The sequence below is a fragment of the Mustelus asterias genome, chromosome 2 (genome assembly GCF_964213995.1).
Source record: "Mustelus asterias chromosome 2, sMusAst1.hap1.1, whole genome shotgun sequence".
NCBI classification, from domain to species: domain Eukaryota; kingdom Metazoa; phylum Chordata; class Chondrichthyes; order Carcharhiniformes; family Triakidae; genus Mustelus; species Mustelus asterias.
This window is the reverse complement of record NC_135802.1, coordinates 92623645-92646603: the sequence shown is the minus strand read 5'-3', so window position 1 is coordinate 92646603 and position 22959 is coordinate 92623645. Positions and strand designations below refer to the sequence as shown.

The following is a 22959-nucleotide window of genomic DNA, read 5'->3' as shown; positions in this document are numbered from 1 at the left end:
TCTTCCCTGTGTACTCTATGAACGGCATGCTTTGTCTGTATAGTGTGCAAGAAACAATACTTTTCACTGCATCCAATACACGCAACATTAATAAATCAAATCAAATCAAACATACCCCAGCCATTAAATTCAGCCATTTGCCTTATTTTCACGTTTCTATTGACAAGGAGGCACATGGGCACAAGGAAGTTATAGGACTGAAAGTAGGGAACTATTTAAGCTGGATGGGTGAGAGAATAGGTAGGCCTGAAAGCACTCAAGGAATGTGGGAAGGTGGATTAGCAAGAACATTGATTAACAAGCATGAGGAACTACATGCGCTGAGAAGGTGAAGAAACAGGATTCCAGAAAGCAGTTGGTCATAGCTGCAGATTGAGAAGCAGTTGGTGATGGACAGGTCAGGCCAGAAAACCTTCAAAACAAACTAAGAATGGGCAGCTGTTCTGGGGTTGTACTTGTGGTGGATAGATCAGAAAGCACTGGGACAGAAATGCTGCTAATACATCCGTCTGGGATGAATTCGTTATTTCGTTGCTTTTGATGCACGTTTTATTGGTAAAGAGGTCAAATGCACTCCTTTAAGTGTTATGAAATGTTTAACCTTTTGTCTGAAAAATATGTATCTTGTTTTTGAAATCAGTGCTTTCAAAGACATTTTGTGCAATTAAAACAGCGACTCTGGAGTGACTTTGCATAAATTGAGTAAATATTCCTGATAATCTTTATTAATGCTTGTTGGCTGTTCCTTTATTGTAACTTGACATCATTAATGATGCAGAAGTACAAAACACTTCTTTACACAAAGAATGGTAGAATTCTGGAATTCTCCCCCATAAAAAGGTCAATTCATAATTTTACATACAAAAAGATTTTTGTTAACCATGAATATTATGGAGCAAAGGTGGGTGGATAGTGCTAAAATTCTAAGTTCAAAAGATCTAAGACACAGGAACAGGAGTAGCCCATCAAGCCTGCATCACCATTCAATAAGGTCATGCTGATCTGACTGCGGTCTTCACCCCTCCGCCAGCCCATCAAAACCCTTAACTCCCTTGTCGATCAGAAATCAGCATTGAAAATACTCAATGAGCTCGCTGAATTCAGAACTTCAATGCAAAGTGGTCAAATTTTCAGATACTATGTGAGTTGAGACAGTGGAATGGAAGAGGCAGTTCAAAAATTACAGAACAAATTGAACAGAAATATGCATATTGGCAGGACAATACAGATGAAATTCAAAGCAGTAAAGTGTAAAGTGGTATAATAGAAAGGTAAATAGATGTCACGTACCTTATAAATCGGGACAACAAAGCTCAGAATTGAAGCTGGAAAAGACCAAAATGTTTTAGTAGACTCAACACTAAACATGTGACTTTATGGTCCTCTGGTCACATCACTCATCAAGGATTGCATCCCATCATGGTGAGCAAGAAATCAGAGACATTCAGACACTGGAGACAATGTGCAGAACTTTAGAACTGATCTTTTATTCAAGGTTCTGGATTATTAGGAAAGAACATAAGAACTAGGAGCAGGAGTTGGCCATCTGGCCCCTCGAGCGTGCTCCGCCATTCAATAAGATCATTGCTGATCTTTTTGTGGACTCAGTTCCACTTACCTGCCCGCTCACCATAATCCTTAATTCCTTCACTGTTCAAAAATTTATCTATCCTTGCCTTAAAAACATTCAATGAGGTAGCCTCAACTGCTTCACTGGGCGGGGAATTCCACAGATTCACAACCCTTTGTGTGAAGATGTTCCTTCTCAACTCAATCCTAAATCTGTTCCCCTTTATTTTGAGGCCATGCCCCCTAGTTCTAGTTTCACCCGCCAGTGGAAACAACTTCCCTGATTCTATCTTATCTATTCCCTTCAGAATCTTGTATGTTTCTATAAGATCTCCCCTCATTCTTCTGAATTCCAATGAGAATAGTCTCAGTCTCTCCTCATAAGCCAACCCTCTCAACTCCGGAAACAACCTAGTGAATCTTCTGTGCATCCCTTCCGGTGCCAGTATATCCTTTCTCAAGTAAAGAGACCAAAACTGTACACAGTACTCCAGGTGTGGCCTCACCAGCACCTTATGCAGCTGCGATATAACCACCCTGTTTTTAAATTCCATCCCTCTAGCAATGAAGGACAAAATTTCATTTGCCTTCTTAATTACCTGCTGCACTTGCAAACCAACTTTTTACGATTCATGCATAAGGACACCCAGGTCCCTCTGAAAGCAGCATGCTGCGATTTTTTACCATTTAAATAATAGTCCATTTTGCTGTTATTCCTACCAAAATGGATGAGCTTACATTTACCAACATTGTACTCCATCTGCCAGACCCTTGCCCACTCACTTGGGAAGATTGGGGAAATTGGGACTTTTGAGACTAGGAACCAGCAATCTAGCTGAAAGATGCCCATTCTGTTAGTAGAATCATAAATTATTTCAGTACAGAATTCTATTTGGCCTTTCATGTCTATGCTGGCTCTCTGTAGGTGCAATTCACCTCATGTCACTCCCTCAGCTACTTTCCATGGCGCTGCACATTCTTCCTTTCCAGATAATAATCCAATTCCCTTGTGAATGCCTCAATTGAATCTGCCTCCATTACTTTCTTAGACAACGCATTTCAGATCCTCACCATTCATTGTGTGAAAAGGTTTTGTTTCATGTCACCATTGCTACTTTAGCCACTCACCTTAAATCTGTGCCCTCTGGTTCTCGATCATTTCGCCAATGGGGTAAAGTTTCACTGTAACCACTCTGTCCAGACCCCTCATGATTTTGAATACCTCGATTAAATCTGCTCTCAACCTTCTCTTCACTTAGGAGAGCAATCCCAACTTCTCCAATCTACATAATTCAAGTTCCTGGAACCATTCTGATGAATCATCTTCTCCCCTCTCTCATTTCTTCATATCCTTCCTAAAGCATGATTCAATCATTGAATAGAATCCCTATAGTGCAGGAGGACATTTGGCCGATCAAGCCTGCACCGACAGCAATCTCACCCAGACCCTTTCCCTGTAAACCTCTGTATTTATACCACTAATCAATCTGACACTCAGGTGCAATTTAGCATGGCCAATCCACCTAACCCACACATCTTTTTGGACTGGGAGGAAACTGGAGCACCTGGAGGAAATGCATGTAGACACAAGGAGAACATGTAAACTCCACACAGTGACTCAAGCTGGGAATCGAACCTGGGTCCCTGAACTGTGAGGCAGCAGTGCTAATCACTGTGCCACCCTGCATCCCTGTTAAAGGTTTAGAAAAAAAAGTTAATCTACAACAATACATTAAAAGTAAACTTCAAGTATAGCTAGGGAATCAAATGAAAAGGTAGTTTTTGGATTGATATCAGCAAGTTCTTCTCCACACAAAGAATGATCAGTATATGGAATAAATTTCCAGGTAGAGTCGTGGAGACATAAGCCTGTGAGCATTTTTTGAAATTCATTCAAGGGATGTGGGCCTCACTGGCTAGACACCCATCCCCAATTGCCCTTGAGAAAGTGGTGAGCTGCTTTCCTGAACCCCTGCAATCCCTGAGGTGTATGTACATCCACAGTGCTGTTAGGGAGGGAGTTCCAGGATTTTGACCCAGCCACATATTTCCAAATCAGGATGGTGAATGGCACGGAGGGGAATTTCCAGATGGCAGTGATTCAATGTGCCTGTGCCCTTCTGGATCTCAGTAGTCTTGGATTTAGAAAGTTCTGCCTAAGGAGCCAATGTACCACCCAAGGAGGTATAACGGGGGGGGGGGATTATGATTTTTCTCCTGGGTAAACTAATATCGGCCAAAATAGTTCGTTAATCATAATGGGCATATCTGCTGTCACCCCTGCTTGCGTTTCTTCCTCCTGTCCTCAGAGTGGTGAGTCACGCTGAGGAATGACTCCGTAGGCATTTGTGAGTACTCTGATACCTCGCCCTGGTGCCTATCTAAGGAGCGTGTAAACAGAAAGTTGAAGTGCAGACAATTCCCCGGATTTCCAATCTAAAGTATGCAGTGGTGTTATTTTGTTCTCTATTACTCGTTCCCCAACATCCCCAAGTGTTTGCACTATACTGTACATGGCTGGAAACTCATTGCTTCCAGTTTCCTGAGGCTAGTTCACGTAACGAAACTTCCCTGAAGACCATCCCAAGATTCTGTATTTTCAGGTGTAGCGGGCTCGGGGGTTGTGGGGATTGTAGTTCACAGCAGATCCTTAACCTGGGAGTGTAGGGGAGTGAGGACTGCAAATCCCACACTGCAGCGGGACGTGCAGCAGGTAGGGAGGCACCGCCAGGGAGGAGCGAGCGGAACGTTTACCTGGAGTTCGGGAGTGTTTACTGCAGTCAGCAGGAGAGTGAGTGAGAATCAACTTTTCAATCCGTATAAACATCACTGATGTGGGCACCTCCCACTCTCGGCGGAATTGTGTGTTTGCAGTTCATAAATAACATGGTAAGTGGGGTCGACGTTCGCCTTTCTGAGGGTAGGGGGGAACACTCCGAACTAATTGTGTCCACATAGAGGGGGGTGTATTTCCTTTACTGGAGAAAGGAGTTTGAAATCGTATCTAAAACAGACCTGGCGTAACATTGGGAATGACTTTTGGTTTAACATTGCCACTAGTTTTGGTGCATTTTACTGTTTATAAGGAAGAGCTTTATTAACTTAAATCTGATTATTGTCTAATTCTTTTGTGGACGCAAATGTCACTGATAGTCCTGAATTCAAACTGAGTAAACTTCACTTTGATAAATGCTGGAATGACATTGAGGCGGTTTGTTGTAAATACGGGCATTCCAGAACCTTGAAACCTCAACCCCACGCTGTTTCTTAGTTTAGACCATACTTATTGCCACCTTCCCACACTTTTCCACTCTGCCTGCGCCACAAGCTCCTTTTACAATGCTATATGCTTTGTTAAATGTGAAGTATATTTTTTAAATGGCCACCCAAACGAAGCTTACTTATTCATCATATTCTGTGGAACAGGGATTTCTCATCCAGATTGATTCACTTCTCCTTTGAAGTTCTGATTTGAACTTGGATATGAAAAGGTTAACAGTATAGGAAGACTCTCTAAATGAAGAGCTAGTGGTTAGATGACCAACGTGGGCTTTAAGTCAGAGACACAGCCTCTGAGACAGATGCAACTAGGGGATGTAACAAACAGGATAAATAAAGGGGAACCAGTAGATGTGCATTCAGATTTCCATTTGATAAGGTGCCACAGAAGAATGCATGGGGTTGGGAGTAATATATTAGCATGGATAGGGGATTAGCTAATGAATGGAAAACAAAGTCAGGATAGATGTCATTTTCAGATTAGCACATTAAAGTGGAATGCCAAAAGGATCCATGCTGCAGCCTCAACTATTTCCATTCTATATTAATGACTTGGATGAGTGGCACAGTGGTTAGCACTGCTACCTCACAGCGTCTCCACTCACAGCGCCAGGGACCCGGGTTCGATTCCTGGCTTGGGTCACTGTGTGGAGTTTGCACATTCTCCCTGTGTCAGTGTTGGTTTCCTCCCACTCTCCTAAGATGTGTGGGTTAGGTTGATTGGCCATGCTAAATTGCACCTTAGTGTGAGGGGGTTAATAGCGTAAATAAGTAGAGTTATATGGATAGGGCCTGGGTGGGATTGTGGTCAGTGCAGACTCAATGGGCCGAATGGCCTATAGCGATTCTATGAAGGTACCACATGTATTGTCAAATTTGCTGACAAGGCAAAGGTAGGAAAGCAAGTTGTGAGGAGGATACAAAGTGTTTGCAAAGGAATGCAGCTAGGTTAAGTGAGTGGACAAAAAATGGCAGATGGAGTATAATATGGGAAAATGGGAGTCCACATACATGCCTCTCAAAATTAGCATGTCATTGCAGCAGATAACTAAAGCAATGGCGTTATGGCTTTTATTGTAAGGAGGTAGTAAAAAAAATTACAAATTGGGTCCGTTGATAAGATTACATCTGACTACTGTGTGCAATTTTGATCTTTGAGGGATATGCTTGCATTGGAAGTAGTTCATTTGATTTGATTTATTGTCACATGTATTAGTATACAGTGAAAAGTATTGTTTCTGGTGCACTTTATGGACAAAGCATACTGTACATAGAGAAGGAAAGAAGAGGGTACAGAATGTAGTATTCCAGTCATAGCTAGGATGTAGAGAAAGATTAACTTAATGTGAGGTAGGTTGATCTTTCTCTACACCCAAGCTATGACTGTAACACTACATTCTGCACTCTCTCCTTCAGAGAAGGTTCAGTGGATTCCTGGTGTGAAGAGGTTGTCTTATGATGAATGATTGAGCAGGTTGGTGCTATTGGTGCTCAGAAGAATGAGAGATGATTATATTGAAACATATAAGCTTCTAAGAGGACTTGCCACAGTGGATGTTAGGAGGATGTTTCCCCTTATGGAACACAGTTTTAAAAATAAGAGGTCTCCCATTTAAGACAGAGAAGGAATTCCTTCTCTGAGGGTCATTTAGACTATGGAATTATCTTCCACAGAGCACCGTAGGCTGTGTCATTGAATATATTGGAAGCTGAGTTAGATAGATTATTGATCTGCAAGGATGTCACAGGTTATTGGGGGGGTGGGGCGGAGGGGGGCAGGAAAGTGGAGTTAAGATCAGCCATGAATAATAGAGCAGCTTTGAGGAGGCCAATACTCCCCAATTTCTTATGTTAACATAGAATCCCTGCAATGCAGAAGGAGGCCATTCGGCCCATCGAGTGCACACAACCACAATCCCACCCAAGCTCTATTCCTGTAACCCCACATATTTACCCTGCTAATCCCCATGACACTAGCGTTAATTTAGCGTGGCCAATCAACCTAACCCACACATCTTTGGACTGTGGGAGGAAACCGGAGCACCCGGAGGAAACCCATGCAGACACGGGGAGAATGTGCAAACTCCACATAGACAGTCACCCGAGGCCGGAATTAAACCCGGGTCCCTGGCACTAAGGCAGCAGTGCTAACCACTGTGTCACTGTGCCTGCGTGCTGCCCCAATGTATGTTCTTGTGTATCTTCAGTGATTTGCAGCAAGATTAGCGACACATACAGTGATGGTGGGATGGATAAATGTGCTTCATCCCCTCACCAATGTTTGTGTTTCTGATGCGGAAATGCAAAGATGATGAAAGGTGTGTTTACTTTTAGAATGCAGTTAAATGTAGTCTGGGGCTACAAAGTCAGTCATGTTTCTACATTACTTTCCTGTGTTTATTGCTGTTATCTTGTTCCAATCTGTGTATGCTCATGGAAAATTCTTTAGGGCAATAGTCTCTGAAGAATGTGCCACAACATATTTGCATGTCATAACAATTTTATGAAGGAGGGATCAGGGAATTTGACATTTGTGTAACTTCCCAAAAGGATAAAGTTCCATGTCGAAGGCTATTAATTAAACTTGGAGCTGTGGGGATTCAGGATAAACACAGAAATTAATAAGGGTAGGAAACAACAAGTGTCCATCAGAGCACTGTTGTTGGTATGGGAGCAAAGTGTTGATTTGGGTGTTTCAGAGTGGGACCGTGACCATTTGTAATTTAAATAAATGGTCTGGATTTAGAATTTCAATGTAGCCAGATTTGCAGATGAACTAGGACACATGGTAGAATTTTTAAAAATGACTGACAAGTTATAGAAAGAGTAAAATACGTAAGTTGGCAAAACAATGGCAGACAATCGTGACACACTACATATGGAAAGGAAAAATAGATTTGCATGCATTACATGAATGGTGTTGAAACTCCAAGGGGAATTCGCTACTAAAAATGCATAGTGAGGAGAGCAGCAGCCAGTAGGATGTTGAACCACATAATCGAGTACAATGCAAGTCAGAGGAGACTAGCTTTTCCTAGTGCTCTTATCGTCCAGTATTAAAACCTATTTTGATCACCAAGAGTTTAGATATTCACACCATGGAAGCCATGTGGTGAAGAACCAAGAGATTATGGGGTCTCGGTTATGAGCAAAGATTCGAGAAATTGGAGCTTTGCAACATAGATAGAGGTAGCTGAACGCTGGTTTTTAAGATGGCCATTCTCAAAGATCTAAAAAAAGCCATTGTGTTGTTAATGTGCTTTAGCCAGTTAGAGCTCTATTCAGACCTCGGGGAAGATGATCAATGTTGAAATGTTTTCAATCTCATGAAAAGAAATATGCAGATACAATTTATGTACCATAATTCATTTGAACAATTAATATTTATTCCCCTCATTTCTGTTGCAATGCTCTGATTGTTCCTGATCTCTTAATGTCTTCAAACTTTGTACCCACACCATTCCATGATGAGCAACATATTGATGTGGTCACTGACACAGGACTGATTATTGGTATTTTGGATGTGCCTGATGGTCATCTCAGCACCAGAGCAAATTTTCAGTGAGAAATAATTGCTAGATAACTAGGATGTCAATTATACTGCCAAGAGGTGCGATGGTTACATAGTGGTGATCTAACTGGGCAAGTAATCCAGAGCCCCAAGTTAGTGCTCTGGGGACATGGGTTCAAATCCTACCATGGCAATGGCTGGGATTTGGATCCAATTCATAAAATCTGGAATTGAAAGCTAGCATTGTTGATACTATGAAACTGTCGTTGATTGTTATAAAAACCTATCTGGTTCATTAATGTCCTTTTAGGGAAGGAAATCTTACCCAGTCTGGCCTACATGTGACCCCAGACCCACAACAATTTGATTGACTCTTAACTGCCCTCTGAGATAGCCTAGCAAGCCACTCAGTTCAAGGGCAACAATTCTGGATGGGCGATGACAAAATCCCATGAAAGAATACATTGTTTACAAGTGGAGCGAAATAAATAACTTGCATTTGCATTTCACTTTTCACATCCTCAGGATGTCCCATAAGACATAGGAGCAGAATTAGGCCACTCGACCCAACGAGTCTGCTCTGCCATTCAAACATGGCTGATATTTTTCTCATCCCCATTCTCCTGCCTTTTCCCCATAACCCCTGATCCCCTTATTAATCAAGAACCTATCTATCTCTGTCTTAAAGACACTCAATGACCTGGCCTCCACAGCCTTCTGCGGCAAAGAGTTCCACAGATTTACCACTCTGGCTGAAGAAATTCCTCCTCTTCTCTGTTTTAAAGGATCGTCCCTTTGGCCTGAGGTTGTGCCCTCTGGTTCTAGACTTTTCCTACGAGTGGAAACACCCTCTCCATGTCCACTCTATCCAGGCCTCACAGTATCCTGTAAGTTTCAATAAGATCCCCCCTCATCCTTCTAATCTCCAATGAGCACAGACCCAGGGTCCTCAACCGTTCCTCACATGACAAGCTCCTCATTCAGGGATAGTTCTTGTGAACCTCCTCTGATCGCTTTCGAGGGCCAGCACATCCTTCCTTAGATAAGGTGCCCAAAACTGCTCACAATATTCCAAAAGGGGTCTGACCAGAGCCTTATACAGCCTCAGATGTACATCCCTGCTCTTGTATTCTAGCCCTCTCAACATGAATGCTAATGTTGCATTTGCCTTCCTAACTGCTGACTGAATCTGCACGTTAACCTTAAGAGACTCTTGAACAAGGCTCTCATGTCCCTTTGTGTTTCTGATTTCCTAAGCATTTTCCCATTTAAAAAATAATCTACGCCTCTATTCTTCCTTCCAAAGAGCATAACCTCACACACTTCCACATTGTATTCTATCTGCCACTTCTTTGCCCACTCTCCTAACTTGTCCAAGACCTTCTGCAGCCCCCCTGCTTCTTCAATAGTACCTGTCCATCTGCAAACTTAGCAACAGTTACTTCAGTTCCTTCTTCCAAATCGTTAACGTATATTGTGAAAAGTGGTCCCAGCACCAAACCCTGAGGCACATCACCAGTCACCGGCTGCCATCCTGAAAAAGACCTCTTTATCCCCTCTCTCTCTGCCTTCTGCCAGTCAGCCAATCCTCTATCCATGTCAGGATCTTGCCCATAACACCATGGGCTCTTAACTTATTTAACAGTCTCCTATGTGTCACCTTGTCAAAGGCCTTCTGGAAATCTAAATAAATCACATCCACTGGTTCTCCTTTATCTAACTTCCTTGTCACCTCCTCAAATTACTCCAACAGATTTGTCAGACGTGACCTCCCTTGACAAAGCTGTGCTGACTCAGTCCTATTTTATCATGCACTTCCAAGGACTCCGTGATCTTATCTTTCATAATGGACTCTAAAATCTTGCCAATGACTGAAGTCAGGCTAATCGGCCTATAGTTTCCTGTCTGCTGCCTCCCTCCCTTCTTAAACAGTGATGTTACATTAGCTACTTTCCAGTCCTCTGAGACCCTCCCTGCCTCCAGTGATTCCTGAAAGATCACCACCAATGCCTCCACAATTTCCTCAGCTATCTCTTTTAGAACCCTGGGGTGTAGTCCATCCGGTCCAGGTGATTTATCCACCTTCAGACCTTTCAGTTTCCCTAGAACCTTCTCCTTAGTGATGGCCACTACACTCACCTGTGCCCCCTGGTTCTCCTGGCGCTCAGGCATCCTTCTGGTGTCTTCCACCATGAAGACTGATGCAAAGTAACTATTCAGTTCCTCTGCCATTTCTTTGTTTCCTATTATTACTTCTCCAGTGGTCCAATGTCTATTTTTGCCTCTTTTACCTTTTATATAATGAAAAAAAACCTCTTCCTATCTTCTTTTATATTACTAGCTAGTTTACACTCATATTTCATCTTCTTCCCCCTTATTGCTTTTTTAGTTATCCTCTGCTCGCTTTTAAAGGCTTCCCAATCCTCTGGCTTCTCACTAATCCTCACCATTTCGTATGCTTTCTCTTTTGCTTTTATGCTGTCCTTGAATTCCCTCATCAGCCATGGATGCCTCGTCCTCTCCTTAGCATGTTTCCTACTCCTTGAGATGAACTTCTGTTGTGCCTCCCGAATAACCCCCAAAAACTCTTGCCATTGCTGTTCCACTGTCTTCCCTGCTAGGCTTCTTTTCCAGTCAGCTTTGGCCAGCTCCTCCCTCATGTCTTTGTGGTTACCTTTATTTAATTGTGATACCGTTACATCTGACTCCAGCATCTACCTCCCAAACTGCAGGGTAAATTCTATCATATTGTGGTCGCTGCTCCCTAAGGGTTCCTTCACCTTAAGTTCCCTAATCAAGTCTGCCTCATTACACATCACCAAATCCAGAATTGCCTGTTCTCTAGTAGGCTCTGTCACAAGCTGCTCCAAAAAACCATCCCTTAGACATTCCACAAATTCTTTTTCTTGGAACCCACTACCTACCTGATTTTCCCAGTCCACCTGCATATTGAAGTCCTCCATGATTATTGTAATATTGTCTTTTTTTTATGCCTTTTCTATCTCCTGATTTATTTTCTGCCCCACATCCTGACTACTGCTAGGGGCTGTACATAATTCCCATCTTTTTATCTTTGCAATTCCTCAACTCTACTCAGAGAGATTCTATGCCTTCTGATCCTATATCGCTTCTTGCTATCGATTTAACCTCATTCCATACTAACAATGCAATCCTGCCCCCTTTGCCCATCTGCCTGTCCTTTCGATAGGACACATATCCTTGGATATTTAGATCCCAGCCCTGATCCCCTTGCAGCCACATGTCTGTGATGCCCACAACATCGTACCGGCCAATTTCAATGTGCACAACAAGCTCATTTACCTTGTTCCGTATACTGCGCGCATTTAGGTACAACACCCTCAATCCTGCATTGACCACCTCCCTTCTCATACTTGTCACCTTTTTGCTCTGCCTGAGAATAGATTCCTGCCACCTTCTATACTCTCTGTTCTATTACATGGTCTGGAAACTTCATTAACCCCTCCTGAGCCCTCGGCTCCCTTAACTAGTTGAAAGTCCTCATCATTAACCTGTACTTCTACCCTCTCCTTTAACTTTGATTTTCTAATTCTCCGTACAACTGACCCCTCCCAAGGGTCCCAAGGTCCTTTACTGCCAACAAAGTACCTTTAATAACTGATCAGAGTTGCAATGTAGAAACATAGCAGGCAATTAGTGCATAGCAAAGCCCTGTAAGCAGCAGAGAGATAATGACCTGGAAATCTTTCTTTATTCATTTGTGGGACATGGGCGTCACTGGCTGGCCAGCATTTATTGCCCATCTCTTGTCATCCTTGAACTGAGTGGCTTGTTGGCCATTTCATAGGGCAGTTGAGAGTCAATCACATTGCTGCGGCTCTGGAGTCGACATGTAGGCCAGACCAGGAAAGGATGGCAGATTTCCTTCTCTAAAGGACATTTGTGAACCAGATGGGCTTTTCCGACAATCGGCAATGGTTTCATGGTCATCCAGACTTTTTTTTTATTAATTGCCAATTCCACCATCCTCCATGGCTGGATTCGAACCCAGGTCACCAGAATATTAGCTGAGTTTCTGGATAAATAGTCTACCAATAATACCACTGGGCCATCACCTCCCCTGTTCTGGCGATGTAGGTTGAGAGATAAATATTGACCAGAGCATGAGAGAATTCCTCTATATTTCTTTGAAATAGTTCATTGGGACCTTGACATCTCTCAATGAGGGCAGATGAGTCCTCATTTTAAGGCCTCAAAGGCATTGCCACCCATACAGTGCTCCCACAGTCTCGCAGTGAAGTGTCAATCTAGATTTTGTGCTCAGCAGTGCAAATTGAACCCAAAGCCTTGTTACAAGGAGGTTTGAGTACTTCCACTGAGACATGGCTAACGTTTTGCAAAGAAGAGTCTCAACAATTTATTCAGGATGTCGTATATACTGTTAGACATGTTTCTCAAGATCTGACCGTTTGTTTCTGATTGGCTATTAATTCCCAGTTAGCAATGTGTGTGTGTTCTTCTCCTTTTACCCAGTGATGCCAACTGAATTAAAGTGAGCTGAGTTGTAATGGCTTTATTTTATCACTTAGTCTGCCAATAGTCACTGCTCAGTGTCACATTTGGAGGTGCCTGCTGATCATGATGCTATCACATTAGGAATTACCACCTTTAAAGATGGCAACATTTTAAGCTCGGGACAAAATTCAGCTCGGCATAAAATCTCGCTGTTGTATATGGCTTGTACCACTTTTCCATGATTGGATGATAAAGGTGTTTTTTTGCCAAAACAAATGCAGAAATATTTTTGCCAGACATCAGAGAAAATAATCCGCATTATGGCGTTTGAATTTTGTAGTTTAAGTTTAACGTTTAGCAGTACATATCCCAGGTTCCAGAGCTGGTCCAAAATATTTAGCTTTTTTTGTAAAAATTGAAATTTTACATTTGATCAAACTCATCTCAATATCATGTCACTGCTTCAAGAGGTGTGCAGAAACGTGTCTTAAAACAATTGTAATATAACCAATTAATGAAAATGTGCAGATTGTAAACCTCAATGCCTCTGTGCAATTACATTTCTTTCACAGGGCATAGGGAACTGAGCACAGTGACATTGTGAAAATGCCAATCTGTATGGATCATAGAATCCTATGGTCCAGTTTCCATTTGTTTCTGGTACATATCAGCTCAATCTGTGCAGAATCAGCTGAACCAACGCAAAGATTTGGGGAATTTTAACCTTAACTGAGTTACGCCCGGAACCACTTTTTTCAATTCAATCAGGATCCACTCTCAAAACTGACCAAGTCTCCTGTTGAAATTGCAAGATTCTGCTTATTATGCTGGTTAAGGAAATCTGCACTGATTTCCTAGGGCATGAGTAGGTATGTTTGCTCTGGGCACAATCTCCCACCCCACCCCCCAAATAATATTGCTTCTCTTTTGGAATTGTTTTTGAGATTAATTTAGAGGAGGAATGAAATGGAATTTCAGGCAAATCATGAAATTACTTCATTGATGTTTGATTCTAAAGTTGGTCATTAATCTGCTGGCTTCAGCACCATATAAGGCAGGAACCTTGTAACATCATGAAATACTTTCTGCTATCGTACTTTGTAATTTAAATGCTATGAAGAATGCAAAATATGTATTTGACATTCTGTTAACCACTTGCATTGTGGAAAGTTGTCATTGCTGCTGGGGAAAACAAATTTTAGATCTCCACTTCTTTAAGGATGAAATGTTTACTTTATTTCAGAAAACACCTTGACGGTACATTGTGATCATTTCAGCAAAAAAAGAGAAACTGTACAAGGTGTAGAAATAGCATATATTTGCCTTTATTGCAAAGACTTGGGAAATTTAATGTGGTTTCTAATTTGAAGTGTGCATTCGAATTCAATCCTTTAAGCCTGTTCAACTTTAACTTTGATTACGTGCTTTATCTATTTGTAAATGTTATTTATTGAAAAAACATATTTGGATTGCCAAGGTCATGTTTAACTACCTTTTCAAAATCAAACTGCAAGCCATGTAAGATCTGTTGTGTCCTGAGAAAATGAGCAGCACTTTAGTCTGTGGCGCAAGTTTTAATTTGTTTTTCTGTTTATTTTGTATTTGAGTTTTTTTCAGCAATGTGATGGAAAAGTATAACTAAAGCAATGGTACAATAAACCAAACTACTATGGAACACGAGAGTGTAGGCATCTGCTCATAAAGAGCCATGTGTACCAAACAACATTAGCGTCATTCACATGAGGGCTTGTGAGCTTTGCCAATCCAGTCCACAAAACCCAAGCAACTCAGTTCAGTTGGAATTGTATTTCCTATTCACAGACTTTTTCTTTTTGAATTTCCTGGACTTGGGGTTTAGGAAAGATCCATTCTTATGTACGTGACTAATTGGTAGTGAAATACAGAATTAAAAATCAAGATATGTGAGTATCGACATGTTTTGTACGTGTGTAATATAATAGTAACATGGATCAAATAAGCAGTATACTAAGACAAAAAGCTTGCAACACTTTGCATACCAAATATAGGGATTGCAGTTGTAAGAACTAAATAGACTCGGGCTAAATTGGAACGGTGAAGTGTCCTGAGACCTATCCATTGAGCTCGATTTTTGCTGGTAGTTCAAGACAGGAAGTTTCTCAACATTCAGACCTGCTTTGATTTAAAAGGCCTTGTTAGGCCCAATTTTCATTCCAGGGTTGGGGGGGAATCGAGTCAGTCCACTCAACCCTCGGAGCAGATAGCTATGGAGGCGGATGAGTGCTGAGATGTACTCGTCAAAAGTCCTGCCTCTGTTCTCTGTAACTTTGCCCCTGTTCTTTTAGAAGCTGGTAAGCCCTATGGTCTTTGCACCCTACCCACCCTCATGGCCCTTCATGCCACCTCCATCACTCACCTGTTATGCACAATGGACGGACTTGGGAAACATGTGGAAATGGGAAAATATATAAACTTCTTATGATCTAATACAGTTCTCTCTAATTGTGGGGTTGTAATAACTCTCACTCATGAAACTCATTCAAAGCTTTTAAATATTCTCAATCTGTTAGAACAAATTTCTATTCAAATGCCACATGAAAGGCAGCTAATCCTTTTGACAACTACCTTAACTGTCAATCAAACTAAATTTTGAACCCACTGCTGAGATAATTGTAGATTTTGGAACTCAGCCAAACATTCATCGTAATTGATATCTGGACATGTCAAGAAGAACTTCATGGAAACTACACAAACAGGTGTTCTTTTCACTCCACACTTTATGGCCAGCCAGTCTAAACAATCCAGCAATCTGACAGCATACGTCTGTTTTTCTGTGCCTGGGTCTCGTCTGTAATTTTTAAGGGTCCACAGACTCTATGCAACTCTGAAAATCTAGGTCATAAACTCCAAAAATGAGTTTGATCTTTAAGTTTTGTTAAGTAATTGGTGAAAAGTTATGGTGTTTGCCACAAGCAGGGAAGTCAGCTGCATCAACCTAAATCTTAAATCTGCCAATCTTTGTGTCTGGGCCAGTCCAATGAATTCCATTACTATGACCAGGGCCACTATTTTATGGTAAATGAGTAAATAAAGTTTTGTGTTTGTAATTAATGTTTTGGGAATAACATTCTGTGGTTCTGTCTGTTTTATGTTTAGGCTGATAGTTAATGGAATGCTTTACCACAGAGAATGGTTGAGGCAGAGACTGATGCACCCTATAAGGGAAAATTGGTAATTATTTGAAGATGAGAAATCAGCAATGTGGAGTGAGTGTGAGGCAGTGTCATTAATTATAAGTTGTTCTGGCAAACATGATTGCATAATTGTTTCCTCTTGTTCAATGGTGAATTGGTCAAGTTTCTTTTTTTATTACATGTAGGATATTTTTCCATTTTGTTTCGCATTCTCTTCCCATTTCTGTGAATCATATTCTGCATTTGTCCATTTTAATAAAAGATTACAAATATTCTTGACTATAATCGATAGCATTCCTGTAGTGAGGGATCAATGGCAAAAAGGACATGTCATTTTGCAAGTAAAATGACTGAGTTTGAAAAAACTTGCCCTGCTGAAGCTGATATGCGTAACATTTTCAACTTCCATCCAGAACCAAGTAGACTTCAATTCTAAATTTATACACTGGTATTAACTAATAAAAATTTTGTAGAATGTAGCGATTGTCATTGAGAAGGTTTTAAGGTTCATAATTGACATCACATATTCCTCATAATTCTTTGCTTTTCCCTTTTATAATTTTCCTCTTTTAAGGTCCTCAGGCATGTTATTGCCCCACACAGTTTCATACTCGTCTCTCATAAAACTGATTGTTTGAATTCCTTTTCATTGTAGCGTGAGGGAACATGATGCGCCAGCCTTAAATCACAACCATGATTAATTGAACGATAGTTATAACTATATACAGACAAGCTCAGTGCAGATATAGGTGTAGCCCCACGCACTCTGGGTTCACACTGCAGATTTAACCTACCTCTACCCAGGCCTTAACACCTGATAGGAACGGAGCATGCGAACCTCAGCCTATTGACCCCAGTATGGTCATGTGACCCATGAACGATCACCACTTAAAGGGCCACGCTATCACACTTTCGTCTTGTCTTATTTCTTTAGTATCCACTTTACCACCACCTATCTCCAACCTCCATTTTCCATAAATGGCATTTTATCTAAACATGCTGCATGCATCCCATCCTGAACTAAATTTTACTTCTCCTTTATTGACCTCCATTGATACTTTCCCTGCATGCACTGAAACCTACATTCATGTGATTGTCTTTAGCACCCTCCCTGAGCTTAGTTCACATTGTTGCCTGGACCCATCCCCCCCCCAGCTGTATATTCCACATATATCCTTCATACTCCTTCTCTTGGCCTTCTCTACAATCCATCATTGGTGACAAAGCCTTCAGTCCGTGGGATCTCTTGCACAAATGCGTCTCCCTCACTTCTCTCCATCTTCTTTAAAAAAAAATCCTTCTCAAGCTCACCCTTTTAACCAAACTTATGGTCACATCCCCAACTCTCTCAACCGGGTTTGGTACCCATTCCTTTATCTCCTTTTTATCTCTTTTTTCCCCCCACTCCCCTTGCGTTACTGCGGAATATTTTCTGTGCTCAAGAAGCTATATGAATGTTTTTGTGATTTAGAAACATGGGTATTGGATGTGTTGTGAGTCAATCCGATGATAGAAGGAAAGACTTGCATTTTTATCTCGCCTTTCAGAGCCACAGGACATCCCAAAACACTTAACAGCCAGTGAAGTACTTTTTAAAGTGTAATCACTGTTGTAATATACAAACACAGCAGCCAATTTTGCACACAGCAAGCTCCCACAAACAACCATGGGATAATGACCAGATAAACTGATTTTTGCAATGTTGATTGGGGGAAAATATGAGCCGCGGCACTAAGGTTAACTCCCCTGCTGTTCTTCTAAATAGCATCCCGTGATCTTCGATACCTATCTAAGAAGACAGACTAGGCCTCAGTTTAACTCCCTCAGTATTGCACTGGGTATCAGCCTTGATCTTTGTGCTCAGTCCTGGAGTGGGACTTGATACTGTACCATCGTTAGTGCAAGGCTTAAAATCCACATTTAGTTTGGTAGTTGTTGTAAGGTTCCAGTCATGCTGATTTAATTTAGAAGACAAGCCAATTTAATTTATACACCTGGGTCGTGATTTTGTCCTTTAGCTCAGGACCGCAGTGTCATGATCAAATGGAGGTCACAAGTCTATAATGAATGGGAAACACCCAGCAGTGATTTTTCCCCAAAATTGCCAATTGGTGGCCAAAGGGTGGGTTTGCTGTCTCATTAAGGAAGGCACGTTGGTCCTTTTAACTGGAGATCCAATAGGAGGTCCTTCAGTACTGAGGAAGTGACAACTTGTACTTTGATAAGGGAGGGAGCTTCCATTTTGAGGCTCCCTCTCTTCACTTATAAACATTTAAATTTTTAAATAAGTCTTCAGCTGGGCCACCGTTTTGGAGAGAGAACCTCTCCACTGGGCGGCCTGAGACTGCAGCTGATGCTTGGCTGGCGGGAAGGGAGTCAAAGCATGCCTGGAGCACTGCTCTCTGACAAAAAGCCTCAACTGACCTTCAAAAAGCCTTCATTGGCTTGTGGGCTGGTAGCCCTGTGGCCTCTACTGCTGCCCCCACACCTTCCCAATTCCACCACTGGGAAAATGGCTTGAGGTAGGGTGGTGTCGGCAAACCAGCACACTGGCCTTAGATGTGAATTTTTGTGCCCTCCTGCTTTGACTCCAATTGGGATGTAATAGTTGTGCTGAGGGTTATTAGCCTGACTTGAACTGTTTCAAGTTCCCTTTTGTTAGTTATATCATTTTATATCAATGAAAATAATGAAGAGTTAAGGGTACTTGTTTTAAACATACTTTTGGTATTTTTAATTACTGAAGTTACTGTATGTACAGTCTGTCCTAATGTGTATATGGTTATAACCTCTCCATTACTCTAGGTTGTCAGAATTATCTGTGAAATTTCACCCAAACCACTGATATTGTGGATAAGGAACAACAAAGAAAAATTGCAAAATAATTTTCACATGATATCTGATCTCTCAGCTCTGACAGGCTGTCAGAATCAGCTGTCACAAGCTGACATGATAAGAGTCGACAACAATAGATACATGCACTCTGTGTTTTTGAGAGTCCCTCCAGCACATGTCCTCTCAGATAGGATAGGTTGTGGTAATAACCAGTTGGTTAACACTGAACAACTAAGGTATTAAAAAAATAGAAGCAAAAGGGCAGGTCTCATCATTGCATTGTGGTCTTGTACTTTCCTTTTTGGTTGCTTGTGAAAGCCTCCCATTTTCAATTTCAATCAGCAATATGACTGCGGAAAGATGTACATGAGGTACTTTCCTATTGTCTTTCTTGTGTGCTTTAAGGAAACATGAGTTCCCTTCCTGAAGGATGCTCCACCTGTAAGCAGATGTTGCCCTTTGAGGTTGTAGTTCTTCTGCAAACTCACTGGTTCCACCATTGGTTTCTTGTTCTGAGCATGGGACCTTTGCTTGCACCTGGGCTGACTTGCAAACAGACAGGACCCACCAGTCCCTGAGGTCTCAACTCACCCAGCTAATACAAACATACTGATACAAAAGGCAAAACGTTCTGATATTTAAGCAAAAACTGCTTAAAATGCTAAGTAGGTCAGACAGTATTCATGAAGAAAGAAACTCGGTTCTCAAGTGATGCTGTTGAGTATTTCCAAAGTTTTCTGTTTATATCTTAAATAGCCTTGTTTAATGGCACCCAATTTTATTCCCCTTGAAAGATGGGAGAGGTTTGGAGGAAAGGTAAAATATCAGGAACAAGCAACCTATCTTCATTTCCAATGGTCTATCACTTAAACGGGGATCAGTCCATCAAAGCTCCCACTAAAAACATGCAAAAGTCAAGGTCCATGGCATCGTGGGATGTTTATTGTTACCCCTTCCCATGTCTAATGGTGTGCAAGTGAGTTTTACCTGGAACAGGTCACGAGCCTTTTGCTAGAAGCTTATAGCTTGAGAGGTACCACTCCACACCAAGCATGGCTGAGCAGGTGTCTCTCTTGCTCTTACTGCCTGCCATTGGCGTTTGTTGAAAGGATTTTACAGGCTGATACTCAACCTGTTTGGCTGCATTATGAATGCACCTTCCTTGGCCATCAAGTCCTGGGGTGGAATCAAACCTGGAGCTTCTGGCTCAGAGGTAGGGAAGCTACCTACTGTGCCACAAGACCTTGTCATCATCAGTTCCATTACTTAATTTTAATAGTGAATAAGAGGGAGGCTCATGTTTGTGGACTCCTGACAGCAGATCTGAGGCAGGAGGATCCAAAGATCAAGTTAAGTGTTGAGGATCAGCTCCTTTTTGATCAGGAGGATCAGGGGTGCTCCACATATGTCTCACTAGTAAGTCTCCCCCCACACACACACACAGGCGCGCACACCAGCAACCTCCATCACCTTGATGATCAAATCATAACTGATGTTCTCACTTCCCAAACCCATCCCTCAGGGTTTAAATTAAAATGGATGGGAACATATGCAAGGAATCAGGAGGAGGAATCAAGGACAAGAATAGAAAGGGAATAAGAAAAGTGACCAGCAGAAAAATCATGGGCCCGAAACAAACAGGGCCACAGTGAAGAATAGTGGCAGCAGGACAAGTGATGTTAAAAAGATGAGCCTTAAGGCTTTGTGCCTTAGCGTGTGGAGCATTTGCAATAAAGTGGATGAATTAATCACACAAATAGATGTAAATAGGTATGATATAGTCAGGCTTATGGAGAATGGGATGGGAATTAAACGAGTAATTTTCTGAATGGCAGGCAGTGACGAGTGGGGTATTGCAGGGATTGGTGCTAGGACCCCAGCTGTTCACAAAATATAAATGATTTAGATGAGGTAACTAAACGTAATATTTCCAAATTTGCAGATGACGCAAAGCTGGGTGAGCTGTGAGGAGGATGCAGAGATGCTTCAGTGTGACTTGGACAGGCAGAGGGAGTGGGCAAAAGCACTGCAGATGCAGCATAATGTGGATAAATGTGAGGTTATCTACTTTGGTAGCAAAACAGGCAGACAGATTATTATCTGAATAGCTATAAATTGAGAGGGCAATGTTCAACAAGACCTGGGTATCTTCGTACACCACTCGCTGGAGGTAAGCATGTAGGTGCAGCAGGTGGTAAAGAAGGCAAATGGTATGTTGGCCTTCATTGTGAGAGGATTCAAATACAGGAGCAGGGTTGTCTTGCTGCAGTTATACAGGGCCTTGGTGAGGCCACTCCTTGAATATTGTGTGCAGTTTTCATCTCCTTATCTGAAGAAGAATTTTCTTACTATAGAGGCAGTGCAGAGAAGGTTTACCAGACTGATACCTGGGATGGTGGAGATAGTGAGTCGGTTAAGATTATGCTCACTGGAAGCATGAGGGGGGATCTCCTAGAAACCTATAAAATTCTAATAGGACTAAACAGGGTAGATGCAGGAAGGATGTTCCTGGTGGTGGGGGTGTCCAGAATCACAGTTTGAGGATATAGGATAAACCGTTTAGGACTAAGATGAGGAGAAATTTCTTCACCCAGAAGTGATCAACTTGTGAAATTTACTACAGGAAGTAGTTGAGGCCAAAACATTGTGTGTTTCCAAGAAGGAGTTAGATTTAGCTCTTGGATGAGCATCCATTATCATGATGAATGGTGGAGCTGGATTGAAGGGCAAAATGGCCTACTCCTATTTTCTATGTTCCTGCTTCTGCCTCACTGGTGGCTGGAACATTCAACATGTACTGACTGCTGGGGACCATCCTCATGTCCTCCTGCCTCTTTGTGCTCCTAATTCCTTGCCAGGTGGGATCTAGTTGGCTGTTAGGTGGCAGTCTGCAGCAGATTATTTAAATTAGCTCCTGGCTGTTACATTCCCAGGGCCTCCAAATTGCCAGTTTGTGTGTTTTCTCTGCGCTGCCAAGCTCCTCCACGACCTTCCAATTAATATTTGAAGTGATTGATTTCTACTACTTTTGTTAGAAATTTAGCACAGTATTAAAGTAAGGGAAGGCCTGAAAAATCCATCCAGTACAGAGGTTGACATTTTCTATTTTCAGAAAGATTTTAGTGCCTCAAATTTTAGAAATGAAATTCTGTTGGGAGATTTTATACATTTCATATCCTTTATGGGAAGTTTGCTGAACTTGCCCCTATGATAGTTTTTACTATTTTAAAGTGTTGTTCATTTCATCACTGAATTTGATGAAAGACTTTCAATATTGTTTTTCGCTTCAATGCTGGTTACTGTTTTTAATTCCAGAAGCGCTCTGCATTCAATCCCAACCAAAGCCTCTTAGAATCCACAAGTACAGTCCAATTGTGACAATTCTTAGTAAACTCAGGAGGCTTATGGTGTGGTAAATTACATCATGTTGATTGTCACCAGCACAATCCCACCTGTGACTGGGTTTCTGAGGGAAAGGCATAGCAGCAATGTGAGTTGAACTTTCAGTTCAAGCCCATCGCATGGTGTCAACACTATTTGCCTGCTCCATGCGGTGGGGAATGGAACGAGAAAGCACTGGGGCCCAGGTTCTCGCACCAACTAGGAGCACAACAAGCTGAAAACAAGACTCGCAGGAATTCTAGAGGTGCCCAGGGGACTGACTGGTGGTGACGGGGTAGCTGTTGCATACTTAATTAGTGAAAGCAGTTCTAATTGCAGTCGGGTGTGCTTAAACATAGATTATGGCAACAGCTGCTTGAATTGTCCAAAATGGCCATTACACTTAATACTGTTTAAGCGGCACTTTTGCAATTGAAGTATGTGGAAATAGTGAATAATTCGTGTTACTTTTCCAGTTGAGGCAGCTGTCTAGGATATAATTTCTTCATAAAGAAAGCTATCTCTGATTGCTTTCTCATATTACTCACAACTGTCGTAGCCTTCTAACCCTGCTTCCTTCAACATTCACCAGTTTAAAAACTCCTCCAAGTAACTTAGAACTGCACTTTGAACTGTCTAGCCTTTACCCATCCGCAGTTGTCAATCTGCTCAGTTATTCCTGTATCTCCGTCCACCTTGCTTTCAGCACTGGTAAAA

General features: G+C 41.8%; 1 protein-coding gene across 1 annotated transcript in view; it reads left to right on the top strand.

The window, feature by feature from the left end:
• Positions 1–4334: 4334 nt before the first annotated feature.
• macc1 (MET transcriptional regulator MACC1) overlaps positions 4335–22959 on the top strand; it is a 67488-nt gene continuing 48863 nt past the window's right edge. Inside the window, exon 1 of the mRNA XM_078238500.1 lies at positions 4335–4458. The gene's annotated coding sequence lies outside the window, so the exon portion shown is untranslated. The remainder of the gene's footprint in view (positions 4459–22959) is intronic.